Source organism: Pezoporus occidentalis, unplaced genomic scaffold (assembly GCF_034315485.1).
Source record: "Pezoporus occidentalis ecotype Australia unplaced genomic scaffold, CSIRO_AGI_Poc_V1 ctg2, whole genome shotgun sequence".
Taxonomy (NCBI): Eukaryota; Metazoa; Chordata; class Aves; order Psittaciformes; family Psittacidae; genus Pezoporus; species Pezoporus occidentalis.
In genome coordinates, this window is record NW_026913855.1 from 1,232,558 (window position 1) to 1,257,627 (window position 25,070).

A 25,070-nucleotide genomic window follows, 5' to 3' on the forward strand; every position below is an offset into this window, starting at 1 on the left:
AGAAAAAGAAAAAGAAAAGAAAAAAGAAAAAGAAAAAGAAAAAGAAAAAGAAAAAGAAAAAGAGAAAAAGAAAAAGGAAGAGAAAAAGAAAAAAGAGAAAGAAAAACGGAAAAGGAAAAGAAAAAGAAAGAAAAAGGACAAGGAAAAAGAAAAAGGACAAGGATAAAGAAAAAGAAAAAGAAGAAGAAAAGGAAAAAGAAAGGAATAAGAATAAGAATAAGAATAAGAATAAGAATAAGAATAAGAATAAGAATAACAATACGAATAAGAATACGAATAAGAAAAAAAAAGAAAATAAAAAAAAATAAAAGGGGTTGAGTCAGGGAAAAAACTCAAGGAATTACCGCCTATTTTGTTGAATTAAAATGCCTTGAAAAATGGTAAAGCAATGAAATTATTTGTCAGCACCTGCAAAATAAGAAATAACTAACTAGCAGCATAGATTTGCCAAGAACATCCTGTTACCAGTTAAAAAAAAAAAGTGGAAATTAAAAGAGCAGCAGGTGTCACAGATCTTGACCTTAAATAGTATTTCTGAAAGTGTTTCAGATGACATTCTTAAAGAAAGGACATTTTCTATTGATTGGCATTACAGCACAGATAAAGCAATGTTGGTAAAAAACCACTTCCAGAGACTTAATAGGATTCACTGTCAAAGGAGAAGCCTATGTCACACATTTTCAAAGAAAACTGTCATTCTGGAAACATCCTATTATTTGGTAGTATTAATGTCTGAGGTGAAATATAAAGAATGGTTACTAAATTTGAACTTTAAACAGACCTGGAGAAATCTGCAAGTACTGGGAAAAACACCATTAGAATTTAAAGTGATCTGGATAATTTGAGAAATGGCCTAAATGAACACGATGAATTTTTAGAGAGACACGTGCGAAATACTGCACATAGGAACAATTATCTGCATGGATGCAGAAATGAGAAAAATGGCTTGAGGAACAGTTATGTGCAAAAACATTGGGATAAACGTTATATTAGAATAAAACTGAACAGAAAGATACTCTGCAACAATTTTGAAAAAATGGTCTTATGTAAAGGAGCCTGTACATGCAGTCTCGCCACAAATACTTTCTCCCTCCAGAAAGGCTTACCGAGTTTCCCCTTTGCAGCTCGCCCTCCTCATTCCAAGTTGACTCTGCTTGTATCTAAGGGGCTGCGCATATCAAAGAGCGATGGTAACTGCTGAGTACATCGTATTTTGGTTGGCAGAGGGTTAGTAAGAGTTTTCCTGGATATAATATAGCAAGTCATGGGCACTGCCCTTTGATTACCTCAAGTTTTAGACATTCCCTGGAAAATGTCCAATGAGCTCAGAGAAAAGAAGAAGGTGAGGAAGGATTGAAAGTGTTACAAGACTAAGACTACAGAGGGTATGCAGTAGTGTAGCGCAGTCTACAAGGCTGTTGCTCAAGAGAAGGAAATAATCTGTTCTTCACATCTGCAGTAGCTGGGAAAAGGAAATAATGGGCTTCTGTTGCTGTCAAGTAAAGTCAAGTCAGGTACTGGGAAAAAAATACTGTTTAATAAGTACTGTTTAATAAAAACAAAACCAACCAAACAAAAAAGAAACAAACAAACAGAAGAAACCCAACTAGTGAAACACTGGAAATACTTGAGGAAGGTGAGATCTCCAACACTGAGAACAGTCTAGAAACACATCTGCAAGTACTATCAAACATAGCTGATGCAGAAGTCTTCTACGGGAGACTTTGGAGTGCATAAACTAAGTATTTTTGTACACATGCTATTTTTTTGATAAAGATAGGTGAAATATTTTGAGGTCTGGAAGGAAATAGTTTTCTGAATTATTCCTCCCCTTTTCTGCAGCAAAATTATACTGCACAGAGCAAAGAGATAATATATCACTGGCTCAGAACAGAAACATGGGTGCCTTAGGAACAATTTCTATTTTGTTTGTTTGTTTGTTTAATTGTTGTGGGTTTTTTAAATTATCATTTATTTTAAATGCACAAAAGAATATAATAACTGCCTTCTTTGGGTCAACCTACCTTGGTAATTGATTTGGCTTCAGCTGAGCAGTTCAAAAATCACTTGGGACCTTAGCTAGCATATCTCAATGCTGGTGATGTTAGTGCAAAAACAATTTCTAAGCAGCCTTCCACATAGGCTATGTATTCATACCTAGGCTATGTGTTCATGCACAGGTTTGGTCCATGTTGATAGTGTGAATATATTTTATCACACAGACTTAAGCGTCCATATTACAAAGTAACAGAATTGAGTCATTGAACCATTTTGGAGAATTTTCTTTGGGTGAATATGCATTAAGTAGGTAAACTTTAGCTTCTACCTGCACCTTAAAACAACCATTATCAGGCCACTTCTGGTCTGGAACTTGAATAAATACCTTTCTGCTGTCACTGAGACAGTTGTCACTTATAACATACTGTGTTTATTAGTGCAGGTACAGTACCTTCATTTCAGTTTGAGTTGTGTAAATCCTCATGACTTGACAATAACTTATTAGCTTATTTTTAACCTTTTAAAGGAAGATATTTTTGTATATGATTAAAAGTTCATAGCTAAATATTATATTTTGCATAAAGCATTAAATAAAAGACATTAGTATAAGTTTTCAGGATACCAGAAGCGGGTAGTTACACAACAAGAAACCTGCTTTTCAATGAAAAAAATGTTTCTCAATTTCATCAAAGACTCAGTAATATTCAAGAATGTTTATAGTATGTGAAGTTTAATCTACTATATATTTTTTTCTTTCTCAGTTAATTTTATGAGCTCCTCAAGACCACGTCTAAAAAATATTCCATCTAGAAGAACTTTCCTTAAAGTCATTCAGATTTGCTTCTTTCCTAGTTCCCTTGCTGGTATTGATAACTGTGGTTTGTATTCTGGCCAGGTTTCTACAGGAGTTTAGGTGATTTTTGTTTATTCAAAATTTAATGAGAATGCTAATGCCATTGCCAGTTTTAATTGTTTAGCTTGAAAGGGCAAACATGATTTACATTAATTTTACCACCTTCATAACTAATTAGAATCTCAGCCTTGTGGTTATGGTTTTAGACATCTTTGCACTTTAATGTGACAGCAAAATACTGTTAGTTACTCTCTTGTGTGAAATTCTGTTCTAATTTATTGACACTATAAGGGCATCTTACAATCTGGACACTAATCAACCTTAACTACAGATTTCATACTAATCATGGCTCAAAGCTCTTATTCGATGGTTTGCTGAAAAATATTGTGTCCGTGAGACTTTTTTCTCTTCCTCCTTCATACAGTTCTGTTAGGCCAATTATTACTGGAGCATTGGTCAAGTATTTTAAAGATTAAAATCTTATTTAATAAAGATCAGAAGAAGATGTGTAAAGAAGATCTCTTTTGTGGATATAAATGTATGTAGGTGATGCAAGATGGCTTCAGTAGCAGTTAAGTTTTTGGTTATGAAATGCACCCACTTCTCACAGCATAAATGTAAATCCTAGCAGAAAATAAAATTACCCTACGTGATCTTAGCTTTGAACACTTAACCCACTGACAACCTGCTACTATGTCTTGTCGGGAAAAAAAAAAAATTAAAAAAAGAAAAGAACTTGCATCATAGGCGTAAATTTAGCGCTTAGTATTAGAATGATAACAGTTCAGGGGTCTTGTAGTTAGAGATCATAGTATCATAGAATGGTTAGGGTTTGAAAGTACCTGAAGGTCATCTAGTTCCACTCCCCCTGCCATGGGCAGGGATGCCTCATCCTGCACCATGTATCTGAAGGCTCTTTCCAACCTGCCCTTGAACTCTGCCAAGGATTCACAACTTTCTTGGGCAACCCATTCCAGTGCTTCACCACCCTCACAGTAAATAAATAGTGATGTGTAATAGGGTAAGGGAGAAGGGTTAGAGGCTTAAATCAAGATGGAAAAAAAAAAAAATCCAGAAGAACTGAAAGGAAGCCAGAAATAATGTTGTATATGAGTTATACTATAGCTGATGGTGTGAAAAGGGAGAGCCCATGTGTCTGAGCCCATTTTCACTTTCTGTGACACAGTCTGGGATTTCAACATCTATGACTCATTCTTCATCCATTGACTTTTTTTCACCAGCTATCATCTTCAATGGCCAATTCCTCTAGAGAGGATTACAAACATGGAGTAAATATAACTTTCCCTAGGTGTTACAAGTTTATGACTATTGCTACCATTTGCTAAGCAGTAGATTGTTCCCATTACTAATATTTATTTCCTTATTATTCCTTAATATTTCTCTTCAGACATTCTCATTACATTCTGTCTTAAATTATATGTTCATACTGATCTCACATTTCTGTGGTTTATTTCATCAGTGCTTATATGGAGCAGCATAAAAATCTGAATGAAGGAGAATATGAGAAAAAGTACAACAATTTGTGTGCTGTGCAAACAGATCTCATTTTTTTCAAATATACTATCCTACTGAACTTACAGAAAAGCTCTCAGTGACTGGATTCAAATGTGTGTAAAAATTAAGTAAAGCTAATCATTCTATAGACTTCATGTGACTAATTTAAAATGAAAGTACAATGTGACGATCATTCATAATACTTATCTTCAGAGGAATTATAGTTCATGCTGTCATTAAAAGTTGTTTTTTTTTTTTTACTTAGGATGCTTGATTTGATATCTATGTATGTCTGGTTATCAATATACGACTTCATGAAGGGAATAATTTGGTTAAGCTGTTTCAAGTTTTGATGAATGGTTGGCATCTGGATAACTTTTTTCTGTTCTTAAAGACACTACTTGTATCTATCACTAACTGAAGTGGGCATATTCAAACACACTACAGAAAATTTCTTTTGACAAGGACATGCAGAACAAATTAAAGGAAAATAAAATCAGGAACATCCTGAAATATAACTTTAAGTACCCTTCATTAAATTCAATTTTAACCATACTTCTAAATACAAATTAACAAAAAATTATGCAGTTACATATTGACTGTACAGATTATAGATTTCTTTTTCTGTATCAATGGATGATGACTTTGGCAGCAGCTCAATGACTGTTCTCTTTTGTCTGATGAAACTTTAGCCAGTGCTGCAGAAAAGATTTGGACAAAACCAAAAAATATTCTGGTTTAATGGGGTTATGCCTATCTAATGAAAGATGCTTCAGTGTTAATACAAATAGTTTCACATTCAGCTACTTTGTTTGGTGATTAGAATCTATAGCTCTAATTGGCTGTGCAGGACCATTATCCTGCATTAATATTAGCCTGCCCATTCCTCTGGTATTCAGTTTAAATGAAAACTACAAGAGCTGCTGTTTCTTATCATCTTGCCTACAGAGTCTAAATTTAAATGGGTCATATTATTTAATGAGTTGCACAAAGAGGTCAACAGTCCTCTTTCTGAGAGTTCAGTGTATTTTCTACAAAGCTTTGAATAATTTGTTTTATCATTTCAGCTTGGTTATTGGATATGCCAGAGATTTATTTTGAGTCTAATTTTTAAGCAGCAGATGTACTCTAGATTAAAATGTGGAGAAAAATAGAAAAGTCTAGTAATCTAAAGGACTAACGAAAGGATGCATTTAATTTTTCCTTTTTTTCTTTTTTTTCTCTCCAACTGATCAATATACTGTTTACAACTGTATACAAAATGTGGCATTCTGCTTCCCAGTCACTGAGACAAAAGCAGGAGGTTTGTTTCTCCCATTTCGTCTTGAATTTAAATGGAAACTTTATGCTAATATAGACACAGTTTTGCGTGCAGTCTTTTCAGTTAAACAGGAAAAAAGTAAATGCTGCTGGAAAGTATAGGGTTTTTAAAAAAAAAAAAAAATCTCACCAACATTTTATACTCAAAGTTTTGTAAATAAAAAGATTTTATACCACTGCAAGCCCAGTAATTTATTGTTAGTAGAATTAATACCTTACCTTTGATTACGTCTAATAAAAAAATTCTTAGTTTGGTCACAGTGACATTAACACTTTGAGTTCAAATTATGTAAAGTTAAAAAGAGACACTTTCTAATGAATCTTCTTTTCTTTGGTGTCATGCTCATCCCACTCAGGTGAAAGACTTCAGTCTGTGGGTGGTTACTCAGCATCCTATGTCCTTTGCTGAAAGGATTCTCCTCACTGTAGGACGTGTCTGGGGGCACTTTTATGTTGCCTACAGAGTGTACTTTGGGCTGCCTTCCTTGGTGTGCAAGTTAACACTATTTCTAAATTTACTATCAGAGATGTGTTTTACATGTGAAATCAGTGTTACAAAGCTCCCAAGGGTGCCTTCCTTTGACCTGGTGAATTATTGATTGCCCTGCAGCCACCAGTATCACTCCTTGTCTGCAAACTCAGGGCCCCTGCTGACATTTCATGCTGGTTTTCTTCAACACTGCATTTTATCAACATCATAGATAGCTGATTCTTCACAGAATATCTTCTGACATCAAATAAGCCAGATATTACACAACTCTACAAATCTAAATGAAAACTAGGAAAAATAACAATATTAAAAATTAAATAGTGAACTGGACAGATAAGTGTTGTTACAGCCCAAAATGAATCTCCCAACAGGCACAGAGAAGCCTGGAAAAGCCTGACAAGTCCTCATGCTTTTGTGTTACCCTAATACAAAGCCTATGTCCTGTTACAAGCAAGCAACGGCCACCCTCCCCCATCTCTAACCCCCTAAACCTAAACAAAACAACAAACCAAACCAAACAACAACATCCCACCTCCAGCACTACCCCCCAAGACTTACTGCACTATGAAGCTAGAGCTGAAACTCTTTGGGGGTTTTTTAAAGTCATCTTCTACTTTGGTGCATGGTGAATGGGAAATTTTCCTATTACTGAAAATAGAAGAAATTGAAGATTTTTATTATTAATCAAGAAGCTTGTTCTTCAGTGCCCAAGAGAAGAACTTCAGTTATGAGACTAGATTTCCCTTATGTTTTAGCCATTGATTTCATAAGTAAATTAATTTTCCTAAAATTAAGAGTCTACAACCTACACTTAGGTGACACTATTACCTCTCCTGTAGTGGAGTGAAAACAGTATTTCTAAAGAAAACAAATTATTCTCTCTTGTGAGGAGACTTCTATGATAGAATGGAGTTATTTCCCTGAATTGTATTCTATTTCCCTGCTGTTTTCTTAGTAAAAATCCTCAGCTAAATTTTTTAGTGCTTCTATTAGTGAAGGTAACCCCAGATTGGTCCTCTGACTATATCATCTGTTAGTGCCTGGCAGCTCTTGAGCCGTAGCTCATTATAAGAAAGAAGTACAAGCAGAAGTAGTTTGGTATGGGGTATGTAATTTCAAAGAGCTCATATTTGGGTTTTATGGTGTGAAAACTAACCTTTCATTGCAAATAATGACTCTATATTTTTCTCGCAAAGACAAGCTCAAAAGAGTAAATGAGTATAAAACAATATTTGGACTTTAAGTGATTAATGCACAAGAGCTGGAGACTCAGTGCAGAGGTAAAGCACGTGCATGTTTACTTACAGACAAAGTATCAATTACCTTTGACAGCTGTGCTTGAAACACCACCTTGCTAAACTCACTGCAGGCACTCAAGGCAGCCATGTACATTGAGGTGTGGCACTAGTAGACTGATGTTATTTGTTGAAGGAACGAAAAAAATTATTCGTTCAGAGGATAACAGAAGGTATGTGCTGTTCACTGAACAGGATTCACGGTACAGTATTCACTAATTAAGAGCAGCTTTTGCCTAGGAAAAGCTTGTTACTGGGGAACAATGGCAGTGTGGCACTGGATGGGAATACTGCAGGGCTCGCCAAGTGCATTTCAGTGAATATTTTTTCTAGCATTACATTTCTGTTGTCTGTGATAAAGTATGCAAAATGATGCAGCTTGAAGGAAACTGACGAGCAGAGACATGAACTGAATTACAAAGCAAATTTCAGGAAATAACTTATTTCAAACACAGGCAGAATTGGGTAATCAGTCACAAATGACAAAGGCAGTATTGCTTTTCAGAGTATGTACTGCATTGCAGCATATAATTAACACCCAGCATTACAGAGCTCTGGAGGCTATTTTATTGCAGTCAAAGGAAAAATTGGTGAGTTCAGACTTGGTTTGTTAATCTGAATTCTGATAGCATTGCTTCAGTGGAATCCCTAGTCTTTTTGTGTTAGCTATTCCTCTTTGCAAGCTTACATGAAATCATGAAGTAGTAATCCCTTCCAGAGGTGTTACTGGAAGCTTCTACCAGGTCTTTTGAGATCTTCTCTTAGAATTTGTTATATACATGAGAAATGTAATCTTTCTTTAAAATTATCCTAGGCCATTTAAAAAAGATAATAATAATGAAAAATGCTTCATTTTCTGTCCATTTGTAGTCTGATATTTGTTCAAGTATTTACCAGCTTGATTCCTGGTTCAGTGATGAGATGTGCCCTGGAAGGCTTCTCCTTTACAACATACAAATTTTCATGAGGTGTTTTCCATCCTAATTATTACAGAGGTTCACAACTTCAGAGAAAACAGAATATCTGACTCTAACTCAAGTTGCAGCCTAGAGGATAAGGGGTGAATTACATGTCACGTGAAGTTGAATTTGAAGTCATGGTGGTCTAAGAGGTCAAAGGATTCAAATCATTCATGCTATTCTTGTTTATGTATGGCAATATTCGTAACTCTCAAAAATATCTACAACCTAAAGTACGGCAAGGTGTGATTTCTTTCTTCAAGCAAAAGTTTAGGTTAGATGTCTGCAATGAGGTTTACTATGAAGTTTCATGTCACTACTAAATTGCATTAATGCAACATAATTTTATTCTGAATTGCAGGGAACTTTCAACAGTACCTTCAAAACAGTTTTATCTGTCAGAAAAGCTGTTGAACATTGTCAAATAAAAGTAATCATACCTAATAAGTACTTCTAGTCATTATCAATCTACGTATTGCCTTACGGCCATTTGGAGACACAGTGTTGTAACTCATTTTACACATTTGAATGCTATATTCCAATTTCTTATTCTGCCATTCTTTGAATAAAACTGCATTGTAGTTGCTATTTCTTCCTTCTGCTCAGTTGCTTATTTTATTTAAGGAACAAATTTTCCCTTTTTTTTTTTCAGTTGGACCCCAGCACTGGACTAAACCAGATGGATTTTTCCACAGGACACTATGCAGATCCCATCCATGGATAAATTACTCTTTATCTCATAGTTTCAGTTACTGCAATTCCCTCCTTTCCTGCAATAGAGAGCACAGCATGGTCTGAATTTGCTTTTTTTTACCCTGCCTGCCTGATTTTTACAGAGCAGGTAAGCCAGGTTATACATGTGGGCTTGTCAGATCTGAGCTTTATTTTAATTCAGGGTTGATTTTTGGCAAATCTTTAGAAAGCAAAATGTTTAGATTGTGGATATTTTGCAAAACTCCTTATTTGCAGTGTATCTTTTTAAGAATAACTGAGTTTCTAGGCAAACTACAAAGTCTGGAACAAGATTTTCTGGAGTAAGTACCTCTTGGGAAACCTTTATTTTTAAGCAAATAACAAGCTACTTAATGTTTCCTAAAGCTTCAAGGTTTCTCAGGCTGCATATCAACAAACTTTGAAGCTCAAATTTCTGTGTGCACACACATAAAATCTGCATGTTTAGATGTAAAATTGGTCATAAGGAAAATATTTTCCCTCACAGTTCTCATTCAGTGTGGAAAAATAATTAAAATATAATACATATAGTGCTATGAGTAGAAGTAATGTTTAATCAGGTTAATAGAAAGCAAATATTTAATTACTTTCCAAGTCCCAGGTATCAAAAGGTCTCTATCTCATTTCACCCTATATTGTACATAAAGATATATACAAATACCCAAAATATGCAATAAGAAAAGCAAATAATGGCAAGAAGTTTTGGTCTTGTGTTGAAGAACACATTTTTATTTCTATTTAAAATTTGCCAATAATTTCCTAGCGCAGAAGTTAATAAGTTCTGCAAAGACATTAGTTTTGATCAAAAAGAACAATGGCCCTACTGTGAAAAGTTTGTTCATGAAAATCAAGAGAAAAATTGTTCCAATGGTTTTCTTAATTAAAAGTTCTGTGCAGTCTTTTCTGGACAGACTGAAGTGTCGCAGTCTGTCAGATTTTGAGCAGAGCATAGTGTTGTTGAGACTGTATGATATTCCAATTGAAATAATTTTATCAAATATTAATAATCCATATATATTATAAATATTGTATTTATAATATAAATTATTTAGGACATCCAGATACAGTTTTGCCAGATTTTTTAAATACTAACAATATACAAATAAGTATTAAATTTGAATGTTTCACTGCTTTAGTGCTTCAGGGTTTAATGTGGGGACAATTTTTAAACAGCTTCATGGAAAAATGTCTCCAAGTCATTAAATTTATTAGTGCACTACTGTGAGTTGAAAAATATTTTGTTCAAAAGCTGCTATTGTGAATGTTCTAATTATCTCCATTGTGTGAAGACATTGTGCTAAAGGCTTTTGGTGTATAATGGGGTTGAGAGAAAAGTAACAGAGAGACTGAAGGAAGAGAAGTTTTAATCAGAACCTGTTCTGGGCTAAACCTGGTAGGCAGCTGAGCGCTACACAGCTGCTCACTCAGTTGTCGCCAGAGTGGGATGAAGAAGAGAATCAGAAGGTTAAGAACAAGAAAATTTTTTAGTTGAGATAAAGATAATCCAACAAGAAAAGCAAAGCTGTACATGCAGGCAAAACAAAATAAAGAATTCATTCAATACTTGCTATCAGCAGGCAAATGTCCAGCCACTTTGCTGGAAAACATATTAGTCACATGTAATGGTGTCCTGGGTTCAGCAGTAGCAGTCATGTTTTTCCTTTGTGTTAACTGGTGCAGTGCTGTGTTTTGACTTCCAGCCTGGGAACAGTGTTGGTGAAGCCGATGTTTTCGGTTGTTGCTAAGTGATATTTACCTTGACCAAGGACTTTGTGAGGCTCATGCTCTGCCAGGGAGGAGGGGAAGCCGGGAGGAAGAAGAGACGGGGCGCCTGACCCAGGCTAGCCAGGGAGGTATTCCATACCACAGCACGTCATGCCCGGGGTGGGGGGTAACTGGGAGTTACCTGGAAGGACATGGGCTTCCGGGTGGGACTCGTTTCTTGGCCGGTGGTATTGTATTCTCTTCCCTTGTTATTTTCTCTTATCATTGCTGTCGTTGGTAGTAGTGGTGGTGATTTATGTTGTACATTGGTTACTGGACTGTTCTTGTCTCAACCCATGGGAGTTGCACTCATTTGATCCTCCTCCCCATTCCTCTGGGAACGGGGAAGGGGAGAGCCTGGGGCGGGGTGCCTCAATTGCTCTCAGCCCGGCACCACTCACTGGGAGTGAGTGAACAAGTTGCCTGACTGGGTTTAAACCACGACACAGTTTACAACAGCTCCAGTGGAGATGAACCATTTGAAGACAAATATCATAATCATGAATATCCCCCGTTTCTCATTCTTTCCCCCAGGTTTTATTGCCCAGCTCAATATCATATGGTATGGAATATCCCTTTGTTCAGTTGGGGTCAGCTACCCTAACTAGGTCCCATCCCATCTTCTTGTGTATCACCACCATTGGCGAGGCATTGTGAGAAAGTCTTTGCAAACAGCAGTCAACAATAGCTAAAACACCAGTGTGCTATAAATGCTGCTTTGGTCCACAGCACCATACTAGCTGCTGTGAAAAAACTTAAGCATCGTACTCAAAACCAGTACAAAAATTCTGACCTGTGTGATTGATTACTGGATTTGTAGCAGCCTGCATAGCATCCTATTCCACTGAAAAATTAGTCTTACTATAGGACAGATTTTATAGAATAGTTAGGATGGGAAAAGACCTTAACATCACCTAGTGCCAAACCCCTGCCATGGGCAGGGACATCTCACACTAAACCATGCCACCCAAGGCTCTGTCCAACCTGGCCTTGAACACTGCCAGGGATGAAGCATTCACCACCTCCCTGGACAACCCATTCCAGTGCCTAACCACCGACACAGCAAAGAACTTCCTCCTTGTATCTAACCTAAACTTCCCCTGTGTTGTGGTTTAAAACCAGGCAGAGGGCTCGTTCACTCACTCCCCCCCTTCTTTCCCTCCCCCTACTCCCAGAGGGATGAAGAGGAGAATCGAAAAGAATGCAACTTCCACAGGTTGAGATAAGAACAGTCTAGTAACTAAGGTATAACACAGATCACTACTGCTACCACCAGTAATAACAATGATAAAGGAAATAGCAAGGGAAGAGAATACAACACCTCACCACCAGCCGACCGATAACTTGCCCCCCTCCCCGGCCCGACCAAGAACCCACTAATACCTCCTCCAACCCTGCAGTCCCAGCCCTTCCAGGTAACTCTCCGTTACATCTTGGGCATGACGTGCTGTGGTATGGAATACCTCTTTGGTCAGTTTGGGTCAGGTGTCCTGTCTCTGCTTCCTCCCGGCTTCCCCTCCTCCCTGGCAGACCATGAGGCTCACAAAGTCCTTGGCCAAACCAAAACATCATTGTTATCAGCTCTGTTCCGGAGCTGAAAGTCAAAACACTGCACTGCACCGCACCAGCTACCAAGAAGGAGAAAAATGACTGCTACTGCTGAACCCAGAACACCCTGTTTCAGTATTAACCTGTTACCCTTTATCCTTTTATTACAATCCCTAATGAATAGTCCATCCCCAGCATCCCTATAGGCCCCCTTCAGATACTGGAAGGCTGCTAGGAGGTCTCCATGCAGCCTTCTCTCCTCCAGGATGAATAGCCCCAGCTTTCTCAGCCTTTCTTCATACAGAAGGTGCTCCAGTCCCCTGATCATCCTCGTGGCCCTCCTCTGGACTTGTTCCAACAGTTCCATGTCTTTTTTATGTTGAGGACACCAGAACTGCACACAATACTCCAAGTGAGGTCTCACAAGAGCAGAGTAGAGGGGCGGGATCACCTCCTTTGTCCTGCTGGTAACGCTCCTTTTGATGCAGCCCAGGATACGGTTGGCTTTCTGGGCTGTGAGTGCACACTACCAGCTCATGTTCATTTTCTCATCTTCCAACACCCTCAAGTCCTTCTCCACAGGGCTGCTCTGAATCTCATCTTTGCCCAACCTGTAGCTGTGCCTGGGATTGCTCCGACCCAGGTATAGGACCTTGCACTTGTCATGATTAATCTTCATGAGGTTGGCATCAGCCCACCTCACAAGTGTGTCAAGGTCCCTCTGGATGGCATTTCTTCCCTCCAGCGTATCAACCGAACCACACAGCTTGGTGTCATCAGCAAACTTGCTGAGGGCACACTCAATCCCACTGTCCATGTCAGCGACAAAGACGTTGAATAAGACCGGTCCCAACACTGATCCCTGAGGGACACCACTCATTACTGGTCTCCAGCCAGACATTCAGCCATTGACCACAACTCTTTCCGTGCAGCCAGCCAGCCAGTTCTTTATTCACAGGGTGGTCTACCAATCAAATTGATGTCGCTCCAATTTAGAGACAAGGATGTCATGTCGGACAGTGTTGAACTCTTTGCACAAGTCCACGTAGATGACATCAACTGCTCTGCCCCTGTCCATCAGTTCCATAGCCCCATCATAGAAGGCCACCAAATTGGTCAGGCAGGATTCCCCCTGCCATGTGAAGCCATGCTGGCTGTCACCATGCACCTTGTTGTTTTTCATGTGCCTTAGCATGCCTTCCAGGAGAATCTGCTCCAATATATTGCCAGGCACAGAGGTGAGACTGACTGGTCTGTAATTCCCTTGGTCATCCATTTTCCCCTTCCTGAAAATGGGTGTTATATTTCCCTTTTTCCAGTCAGCGGGAACTTCACCTCTCTGCCATGATTTTTCAAATATGATGGACAGTGGCTTAACAACTTCATTTGCCAGCTCCTTCAGGACCTGCGGATGGATTTCATCAGATCCCATGGACTTCTGCATATTCAGGTTCTTAAGATGATCTTGAAAAACATCCTCTCCTACAGTGGGCCTAGGGTCTTCATTCTCACAGTCCCCGTGTCCCCAAGACTTGGGTGGTGTGGTCAGAGCATTTGCCAGTGAAGACTGAGGCAAAGAAATCATTAAGACCCTTGGTCTGCTCCAAATTCAGGGTAGAGCCTTATCCAAATCCAGGGTAGAAGGGTATATGAAGAGACTCTGCAAAGGACTAATTTATTGCCCTACCATATAGTATTTTGTCAGCTACTACCAGATGATTTTCTTTTCATACCAACATAATTTTGCTTCTCTTTTGTGTGTATTCTTCTTCATTCTGAAATTTATGGCAACTGATCAGTTTTGATTTGACCTTACATTAAAATCCAAGACCTAACTTAAGGTTCTAAAAATAAACAGATCATCATTTAATGATTGTACAAGACATACTTCAACCTCATGCATTATGTTGTGTGTATTTTTCCCTTCAGTTATGTACTCAAATGAGTCTATGTGAATACAAACATTAAGAGATTGGCAGTGCTGGGAGCTGCCAGCTAAATTTGTTAATTAGCAATAGTCATCAGAGGTGATTCTACCCATATCTACCAGGTTTCAAAAGACCAGGTTTCAGAAGACCATAAAACAATGCAACATCACCCTACTACATGGTGTGATTTCCTTTTCCCAAAGCATAGCAATCTGGATGTTTGTGGTTTTAATGACTGTTGTTTTAGGAAGTGATGTTCGCCTTATAAAGACAAGTGACTGAGCAGCAATAAAGAAATCCAGTTACACCTATTTATAAAGAAAGACATGACTGGAAGAACTCTAGCATCAGAATTGGGAAGAGAGAAGTGGTTTTGTACTGCTTTGGACTTTGTTTCCCCTTTTCCTACCTCCAAAGCCACAAATTTGCTTATTTCTTCACCTATCAGTTTCACTGCTGGAGTAGTAAGAGACCAAAACCAAATGAACATCCAAATGCAATAGTTGCTGTACAAATGCACAGATAACATCATTCATTAATCAAAGTGTACCACCTCAAGAAAGAAAACCACAAACAAATTAATAAAAGAGTTATTATTTTACATTCCCACAATCAAACTTTCCACACACCTAATATTGAGCCACTGACCACAGCTCTTTGCGTGCGGTCATCTGGACAGTTTTTTATCCATCGAGTGGTACATCTATCAAATTGATGTCTCTCCAATTTAGAGACAAGGATGGTGTGTGGGACAGTGTCGAACACTTTACACAAGTCCGGGTAGATGACTTTAACTTTTCTACCCCTTTCCATCAGTTCCATAGCCCCATCATAGAAGGCCACCAAATTGGTGAGGCAGGATTTCCCCTTAGTGGCAGTAGAAGTGGCAGCATATAAAATTAATTTGGTCTAGGAAAGTTCTTAAATTTAATTTTTCTACTTGGATAGACAACTGATGAAATCTGAGAGAAAAAAAAATCATCTGGAATAAAATGTGCTATTGAAAGAAACAAAACTATGACAATTTCCATAAGTGAAACATAGCCCTTAACTTGCTAATAGTGTCCATCCACATCAGCTGGGAATTGACACCATCTGTGTTTGCGAAAAAAGGATGTTCAGTAACAGGTGTGTAGTAAAAAAGCCAAGCACCAATCCAGATTTACAAGTTGTGTATTCACAAATAAAATCATAACAAGAGGAATCAGTTTAATTAGAAATAGATTATGTTCAGTTTTAAAATATGCTTCTCAGTGGGCATTTAATGAGCTAAAACATTCTTAATATTTTCAGCTTTTTTGATATTGGAAAACTGTGCATCTCATGCTTTCATGTCTGTTTCTCTCCTGAACAATAGCCTGGAAAGAAACCTAAAAAAGTAACAGGCCTGTGATTATGGCTGAAAATCGCTGACTGTGATAAGGTTATTCTGTGAGGATGTATTTAACTGCATGAACCACAAACATATCCCTAACCCAGTTATACACTTTAAAATACTGCCCCTTGTCAGGATGAGACCTGAACATACATGTTCTTCTCTATGATTTAGAGAAAGAAAGAGGTGGTGGGGGGGGTGGTTTCCAAACAGAGACTCCTGAAAGTGTTATAGAGGGAACCTGCACTCTCTGAACAGCCTTCTTAAAATACCTGTTCAAAGATAATCTATAGGTTACCCATGTGTTCATCTACTCTGTAACTTCATAGGAGCAGTAACATCCAAAATTCTATTATCTTAAAGGTGAATTTACTAAAAGGACCTGGGAATTCATTTTAATAACCTCTGCGTTGTGGGTTGACCCTGACTGGATATCAGGTGCTCACCAAAGCTGCTCTATCACTCCCCTCCTCAATTGGACAGGGGAGAGAAAATATAGTGAAAGGTTTATGGGTCAAGATAAGGGCAGAGAGAGATCATTCACCAATTACCCTCATGGGCAAAACAGACGTGGCTTGGGGAAATGAGTTTAATTTGTACCAATCAAACCAGAGTAGGATAATGAGAAATGTGGACTCCCCTCTCTATGGGGCCACAGGTCCAGCCAGGAGCCTGATCCAGCACAGGCTTCCCACAGAGTCACATCCTCCTGTGGACATCCTCCTGTTCTGGTGTGGGGTCCTCCACAGGCTGCAAGGAAACCTCTGATTTAGCACCTGGAGCACTTCCTTCCTTCTGCACTGACCTTGGTGTCTGTAGGGCTCTTTCTCTCAGATATCCTCACTCTTTTCTCCCCCTGCAATTGCTCCAACACAGTTTTTTTTCCCCCCTTCTTAACTATGTTATCCAAAAGATGCTACCACCACGTGATGGGCTTTGCCTTGGCCAGCAGTGGGTCCATCTTGGAGCTGGCTGGCATTGGCTTTATTTGACACAGGGGAAGCTTCCAGCAACTTCCTAAAGAGGCCATGTTGTGCCCCCCCTCGCTATGAAAACTTGGTCATGCAAATTCAATACACTTTGTAATTTGCAAAACTCAGAGAAAAGAGATTACTTAAGAGAACTGGTCAGCAACAGTATCATGATCTGCCTGTCTTTATTTTCGGACTTCAGTTTTCAAACTTTCAGCTTTTCAGTGCAGGTATTGTCTAATAAAAACATTTTTGTGATAACCTTCAAAATGACAAGTAAATTTTACCTTCCTTAATATTTCCGAAGTTTTCTTGATACTTTGTTTCCCTATCCTATCACTTTCAGAGTTCATGGGCTTTCAAAACTTGTTATCAAATAGATATATGATCCAATGAATGTAAGAGTTTCCCAGTATTTTTATCTCTCTTCAATGCATCTGTTTGGTAAACCTCCTATGTTGTGTGGTTGACCCATGCAAGTTGTCGTATTATTTCTGAGAAAATATTTTTCTTCTAGTGTGGAGTATGATTTTAACCAGTCACCTTACAGAAGGTAACTTTAATTGTTCAGAAGTTTTATATACCATAATGCAACAGGAGAAATCATCTTTTCACAGATACACTGCAAGCTGAGGATGCTAAGTTCATTGAGTAAATTATTCATTGTGATTTTTTTTTGTTTAGCTCTAATTAATGTTTTCTGCTAGTAGACTATATTTAATACATTATAAAACCACAGCTTGTGCAAAATTGTATTCCCAGTTTCATTTGATAAATGTTTTTTTTTGTTTGTTTTTTTATTTTGCATCCTCCCAGAAGTGTATTTGGTTTTCATAGTAAAGTGTTTTAGTTTAATTGCAGTAAGGATGTCAAGTTTAGAAACCTATTTTTCCTTCTCACTGTTGTTGATGGCCCATATCAAGAAAGTAATGACCATGTAGTATGTTACATATCTACCGGCTGTTTCATTTTGTTCTTCATATAGAGCCACGTAGCTGGTTTTATTGAAGCATAGAACATGATGCAATATTGTATTGTGGGTTTGGTGATAGTGTACCTTTAATATAGCAATATGAAGTTCAGGGTTTATTTATCCAAGTGTCTAAAGGTATACCTTCAATGAGAATTAACGCAAGCAATGTGCTAGGAAATAAATACTGCAGATTGATGTTTTTTCATTACTATTCTATTTTTTCCATGTAAGTGCTGTTGATGTCCACATGGACCAGTGAAAAAGATAATTAAAAAATGGCTTAATGGGTTTCAGTCTCTGGGTGCAAAATTTACTAACTTCAATAAATAGCTATGTTTTAATTAGAACCTTCTTTAAGTGAAAAACGTTTCTCCAGGTTCCAAGCAGAAAGAAATAGGTTTTAGCAATCTAAAACACCTTTTTGGTTAATGAGGAACATCTGATTTTCAAACACAGAAAAATACTTGCATAAAGATTTATGCAAGTGGGAGACACTGATTAAAAACTAGATGTGTTGGGGGAGGCATCATTCCATCCCAGCACCCCCAGTCAGTTGCCAAAACCTATAATAAATGCTCAGAGAAATGTAGAGATATTCCAGCAGCTCCAGCCAATGAGCTGGCTTCATATGGAGCTCAGCTCAGATGCCTCTATACAAATGCCCGTAGCATGGGTAACAAACAAGAGGAATTAGAGATGTGTGCACGTGTACGGTTGTATGATATAATAGGCATCACAGAAACATGGTGGGATGGCTCCTATGACTGGAGTGTTGGAATGGAAGGCTACAGGCTTTTTAGAAAAGACAGGCCTGGCAGGCGGGGAGGGGGAGTTGCCCTTTATGTTAGGGATAGGCTGGAGAGTATGGAACTCTGTCTGGGGACACGTGAGCAGTCCACAGAGAGTTTGTGGGTCAGGGTTAAAGGGAATATAGCTATGGGAGACATTACTGTGGGGATCTGTTACAGACCGCCTGATCAAGGAAAAAGGTCTTTGATAACCTACTTCATTAACTCCTAATGGGAATTGTGATCCTAACTTCCCTTTTGCCTTTTCTTGAAGACCTTTCATTTAGGTTTGGGCTTCTGCAATACTCAGTTTTTATTGTCAGTACTGGGAAATTAGGCCCTGCATGAAGTTAGTCTATTCTTAAAGTCACAGTACGTTCTAGCCACTGTTCTTATCTTAACCCATGAGTTGAACCTTTTTTCCAGTTCTCCCCATATGACCAGGGAGTGGGAGTGGGTGAGTGGTTGTGGGGTGCTTAGTTGCCAGCTGTGTTTAAACCATGGTACTCATGTAAATTAATACTGTTCCTCCTAAAATATTTCTGTTTTATTCTCATGGTATGACACAATCACAAAATACCCGCAGCTGTGTGTATCTGGCTATTTTGTTTATAATTAGATAGCAAATACCCTAAGCTAAAAGGATCATAAATTAAAATCATCATTTTAAAACTTACTTGATGAGAAGGTGATGCTAGTTTTGTTAGAGCTGCAGTTATGCTAAAAGAATTATTTGAAAATACATAAGTTAAAAGCTGTCTTTTAACACTGTCTTGAAGAAATCACTTCAGTGTTCAAAGTGAATAACATTAACTCATTCAATTAGTTGAAGCCTGATTCAAAGCTTTCTTGAGCAAAGAGTTAAAAGTCTCAGTTAATTTGGAGTTCTGTCTGGGGCTTTGTTGGGTTTCTTTCTTCCCAATAAAGTAAGTTTAGCATAATTCCAGTTGTAAAAGTTGCAGTTTCATTCCCCCAATTTTGTATGGGTGTAGATTTTAAGGCAGGTCAGCATTTGAACTCTGAAATGTAGAATTTTGTCTTCAGCATTGTTTATGCATCTTATTAAAAGTCAGTTATTTTAAAATGGATATGTATTTTGTGTTATAACTTGTATAAGATGCTGTCTCGAATGGATAATATTGTTCCAATTAAACACATAGAATTACATGTGCAGAAAAAAAATTGATAATTTTTATACACATCGTAAGGCGATGATAAGTATACAGAACCATAGAATCTTAGAATCATAGAAAGGTTTAGGTTGAAAGAGACCTTAAAGATCATCTAGTTCCAACCCCCTTGCCATGCACAGGAATACTTTCCACTAGACCAGGTTGATCAAAGCCTCGTCCAACCTGTGCTTATTCTCAGTACCATAGCTTGCATCTGGTACTGAAGATGTATCATTGTTAAACCTGAATTGCTGAGTATACAGGTATTTACAAACTTAGTACTCACTGCAATCAGAGGAAGATAGACATCCCTCTTTTGTCCTTAAAAGATAAAGAAATACCCTAACCCTGTCCTTGTCATTTCACAAATGCATTTTATTATCAGAAATGAATTGTAGTGAGCATTTGTATTTGAAGTGACCTAGGGATCAATATAGAAAACAGACATCTTCAACAATTAGCCATATTGACTTTATATCATGCTATGGCATTAGAATTATCCAATTTAAACATAACTATCATTGAATTTAGGAGTATCACCATAATCACCAGGTTTGTGTGTTTTCCTGGATAGAAGTCCTCCTACTGATGTCTGCTGAGATTTTTCCAGCCAGGCTTCAGCTTGCTTGATTTCATAGGTGCACAAATATTCCTGTATTTTTCATACGATGATCCAGTTAGTTATTTGAAAATGTTTCTAAATAGACTGTGCTAGATGAAAAGACTAAGGATGACATGTTTCAGCTCCAAGCTGAAACCATCTAGATAGCGTACATAAATGTGATTAGTAAACAGAAAGGCATATGTTGCCTGTACACAGAATATTCACAGGGAGCCAGACCAGTAAGTGAATCACTGGAGCTTGGAACTTCATCCTGGTATGCAGTAAGATTGACAGATTTTCTCACATCACTTCAGATAGGAAAAGTGGGAAAAATAATCAGAAATATTAAAAGTACATACAACTTTGTGAATTTTGTGCAGTTGTGTCAGAAGTATGTAAAACCATTTAAAATTGCACTGTTAATAAAAAGGACAGTATTTTGCACAGACTTTGGGAAAGCTATGCAATGAGAGAATAAAGCTCACTTAGTGTTTAAAAGTTTTATTTGCTCTGAAATCAACTTAGTTTATGTTTTGGCCACTGATGGTGAATTAGATACTAAATTTGTGCATAAATTGTTTCAACATTAGTATTCTGTGCTTTCAGTAGTCACATGCACATTTAAAGGAGCACATATTTTTATAAATGCACCATGCATATTAATTGTAACTTCAATATGTCCCTACATTTTTTCATTAATAGTTTTTTAAAAGAATAATATGTGTCCGACCAGCGATTGACAGATTCCTGGTGACATCTTGAACATCATTAATATTTTTTGCAGTATAGTCAGTTTTTCCTCATCTACAAATACCTGCTTTTCTGATTAAGGCTGGAAACTGTATTAACCAAGCCAGACAGAAGCCAGATAGCTGCCAGATAGTCTACCAGCTTTATTTCTATAATGGTATCTTTTTATTCAGCTGTAACTGCTGGTCAGGCTGCTCTACTCTGCCAAGAAACATTTCTCATTCTATAGGTTCGATTTTCAGCCGTTCCATTTACCTGAATCTCCAGTTCAAAAGTGATAGGGACATATAAGCATGTAGTAATAGCCACACTAAAAAGCTTATTTTTCAGGTGAACTTACTAGCATTTAATAACACAGCTTCATGATTCAGATCAGAAGTGGCTTGTGCCACACTGGCTCAGAGCACAGGTGAAATTATGACAGCTTCCACATAACTATATGTTAAGTTCTCTTTATTCTGCTTTATCTGGCCTGTAAATCTTCCTCTGCACTTCAGTGTTCTTTTTGTGTTCATGGTGTCTGTTGTCTCCTGCTGGGTTTCGTTATACAGGCATCACAACAAACTTTGGAAATAGCACCAATTTGATGTTAGTGTACAATGGACAAGAGAGATGTGAGAGCTTTTCAAGGTATCAGTTTAAATTCCAATGTCTGATTTAAGATATAAAAATTAAGCTTTTTTTTTTTTTCTGAATGTGATGGACACTTTTGTACATTTATAGAAGAGCTTTTATGTGCGGGAACAGATTGAAAAGCAGATCTTTGGCTCACTGTTGATTAGATAGAGTCTCTAGTGGAAAAGGTGCACAAAGTTAGTCTTTCTGCCAGCCCCACACTGAAATCTGATGTGTAGGCAGTGCAGGGTTTGCACTGGCTGGTTGATTGGAGTTATTGTCTTCTGATATTTCTGGTGGTGTACAAAATTCTGATTTTTTTCTGTCAAATTTAACACAATTTCTTCTGATATAAGCAACATAAGGTATATGGGTTGTACCTGCTTTTTCTTCACAGTGCTTTTTTCTCATTCAGAAAACAAAGGTTTTTAAAAAATTGTGATGATGAAGGTCCCAATAAATCTTAAACATGAAGGAATCAACCTTTGGCTGGTTTTTATTTTGGGTTTTTTTTGGTTGTTTGATTGTTTTTTTTTCCTAACACTTAAGAAGAAGCATTGTAATAGTTTTCTCTACTTATGATGTTTAGTGTGGAAGCATCTAAATTTCATCAAAGGTAGTTTCATCAATTTTGTACCCATTTATCTTGTATAAAAAAAAATATAAGTAAACAGTTACTATAAACAGCACCTCTTTTTGTCTTTTTTTTTTTTCGTTTTTCTTTTTTTTTTTTTTTAATTGGACTTTGGAGTTTCTTTCCCTGCAGCATCTTAATTCTATTAATTCTTTTGACATAAGCCTGAATTATTGGAAGGTCACATTTTAAAATTTGGAGAGATTTTTCTGGTCATAAAATTTAATCTGCCATATATGAGCAAAGATCATAGCAGATGGCACTGTGTGATTTTTCTTTTTCAGTTCAGTATCAGTTAGCTTTCTGAATTTCAGAGAATTACGTAAAGTTCTGATGGTCCAAATTTAATATTTATCAGGGCAGTAGAGGTGTATTGAAGTGGCTGATACATAAGAAAAAATTATTTAGAATTGTTTCCTGTTTTAATAAAAATGGTATCTGATATTTGTGACCTTATATTTCAGGTTTAATGAATATAAAAATATTTCTTGCATGTTCTACAAAACCCAATTGAGATAAACTAAATCAGTGTTTTCATAGAAAATTACATTTGTTCAGAATTTCCTGATTTCTTCATCAGAAATAAGTGATAAAAAAGTGATAGCCCTTTTATTATTTAATTACACTGGAGTGTTTGAATTTTTTGGTGCTGAGGCATTTACTGGACCAAAACTGTGTTCTCACTAACACCTGAACAAATGCAGTATCTGTGATAATTTTAACCAATACCACCTGGGAACTGATTTATAAAAAGACCATTACCACTTTTACAATTACTATTAACTCAGAACTGTATAATCTGATGCCTCTGAAATAACAAGGTACAGACAGAGAAACTTTGGTCTTATGCCTGTTACAGGCCATTAATTAAATTAAACAGGAAAGAAAGAAAGAAAAATTGCTTTTTAAATATTTAGCTGTAAAATACACAATTAAAAACAACACTTTCATAAGGGTTGTAGCTCAATAGATTAATTCTGGACATCTCAACATATAATAGAAATAACATTTGGTGTTTAAAATGTCAAATTATAATTTTCTAACAAAATTGTCATGCCATTGTTTCATAAGAAGGATGTCGCAGACTGTCAAGGGACTTGAGGTATCTCCACCTAATTGTATTCAGAGGCAACAGAAAGCGGAAGATATGACCAGTAATATTTAAATGTATATACATGAATCCACAAATCATGGATGTAGGTGCCTAGTTTAACTGCCAGGCACAGTCATCAAAACCACAATGTGTCTTTAGGCACCTAATACCTGTAGGCACTTGAACTTTTGCCAGTGAGTTTCTACTAGCACAGGCAATTCTCTCCCAAATCTCTCCCTGTTTGGTCGCACTGAGCACCTTAATGCTTCCTACCCATCTGTCTTCACTTGGAAACCTCTGCATAGACATTCCCCCTCAGGCCAGTCCAGAAAGCTTGTTCAGAGTGAATAAGCAATATGCATATGTCCTTTTACTAAAAATAGCAAGTGGTGTTGCTTACCTCTTACTCATTATCACAAAGATGATGATGCTTAGTATGTGGGGAACCTGAATCCAGCACCCTCCTCAGCTGAGGGACACAGCCTCATGTGCCTAGGAAAAAAAGATCTTTACACTAGTTCTATCCCAGAAAAGTAAACCTGATGTAATAAATCCAGCTATCACAAAGTAGGAAGGAAGTAGTCTGTGGAAGGTCTTAGCTGTGACACTGATACTCTGTGTGATGCTGGTACAATATGTTCTGCTGTAACATAGTTTTTTTTAAGGTGTGGGTCAAGATAAAAGACCCATACCTAATATACTACTTATATACACACCTAGTATACTGCTAAAGTAACACTGGAAAGAAGAGAATTTTCACGAAACATGCGAATGAAGGAGAATAATTTGAAAGATCAGACCACCAAAAAAGAAACATTGTAGAAAAGGAAAGAGAATATCTGGGAGCTGAAATAGGATGAAGTTAAATGTTTCCAAGCCAAATTTGACCATACAATGGACATGAAATACATCTGTCAAAAGAAAAGAATCAGTAATCAAGGACTACTTGTGCTACAGTCTCTGATTTGCAAAATCTGTAGTGGTTCTTTATTTGAACTCTACTTCCTGTTGCTTAGATTTTCACAGCATCCCTCGCAAGTAATTCACTAAGAATGATCCCTGTCCTTAGTCTGCAAAAGGCAAAATTATAAAGTGAACAAGAAGCATTTTTATTGGATAATCAAAATGAGCTTCTCTTTTATTAATATTTTAGTGTTACTCAGGCAGTTTTAAAGCTCTTTCATGAATTATTTTGTACTTGGAGTTTTCTTACACGCTTTACTGGGTATTTCTTATTTTGCCTAGCATAAAAGAAAGCTGCCACTGATACAAAAGATACTAAAGGACATTTAAAAATAGAAATTGTTCTTGCCTTCTGGTTCACGAAATTCAGGTGTTCCTTGTTTGGTCATTTTTAAGCAATTGTTTTTCATTCTTATAATGACTCTCAGGTTGCTTGCTGCAAAAGTCAACTCTGGCTACCTCTTATTAGTCTAGTAATTTACAAAACTTCTTACTGCAAAAGTTTGCTATCATATGCTTTGTCATAACATGAAAAGAAACAATTTAGCTCCTTAACTACTGCCTACAGGCAGTTTACACCCATGCTCCACGTGCAAAATTATGATGTTATATGAGAATGGTTGAGATGCATGCATGGATGAAATTTATCTGAGATAATGGCAAGGAAAAAAATGAATATATAGAGTGAGTGATCATCTGACTCTGAAATACTGTTATTTACTGCAATATC

General features: G+C 37.2%; 2 long non-coding RNA genes across 2 annotated transcripts in view; both read right to left on the reverse strand.

Annotated features, from left to right (window-relative positions):
- Window positions 1-25,070, reverse strand: part of LOC134163082 (uncharacterized) — a 376,527-nt gene that overhangs the window by 198,371 nt on the left and 153,086 nt on the right. The gene's annotated exons all lie outside the window — the stretch shown is intronic.
- LOC134163081 (uncharacterized) lies at window positions 5,800-6,864 on the reverse strand. The gene is made up of 2 exons (XR_009964556.1): window positions 6,735-6,864; window positions 5,800-6,464 (listed from the first exon to the last, which is right to left on the reverse strand). It is a non-coding gene; the product is annotated as an uncharacterized LOC134163081 (long non-coding RNA).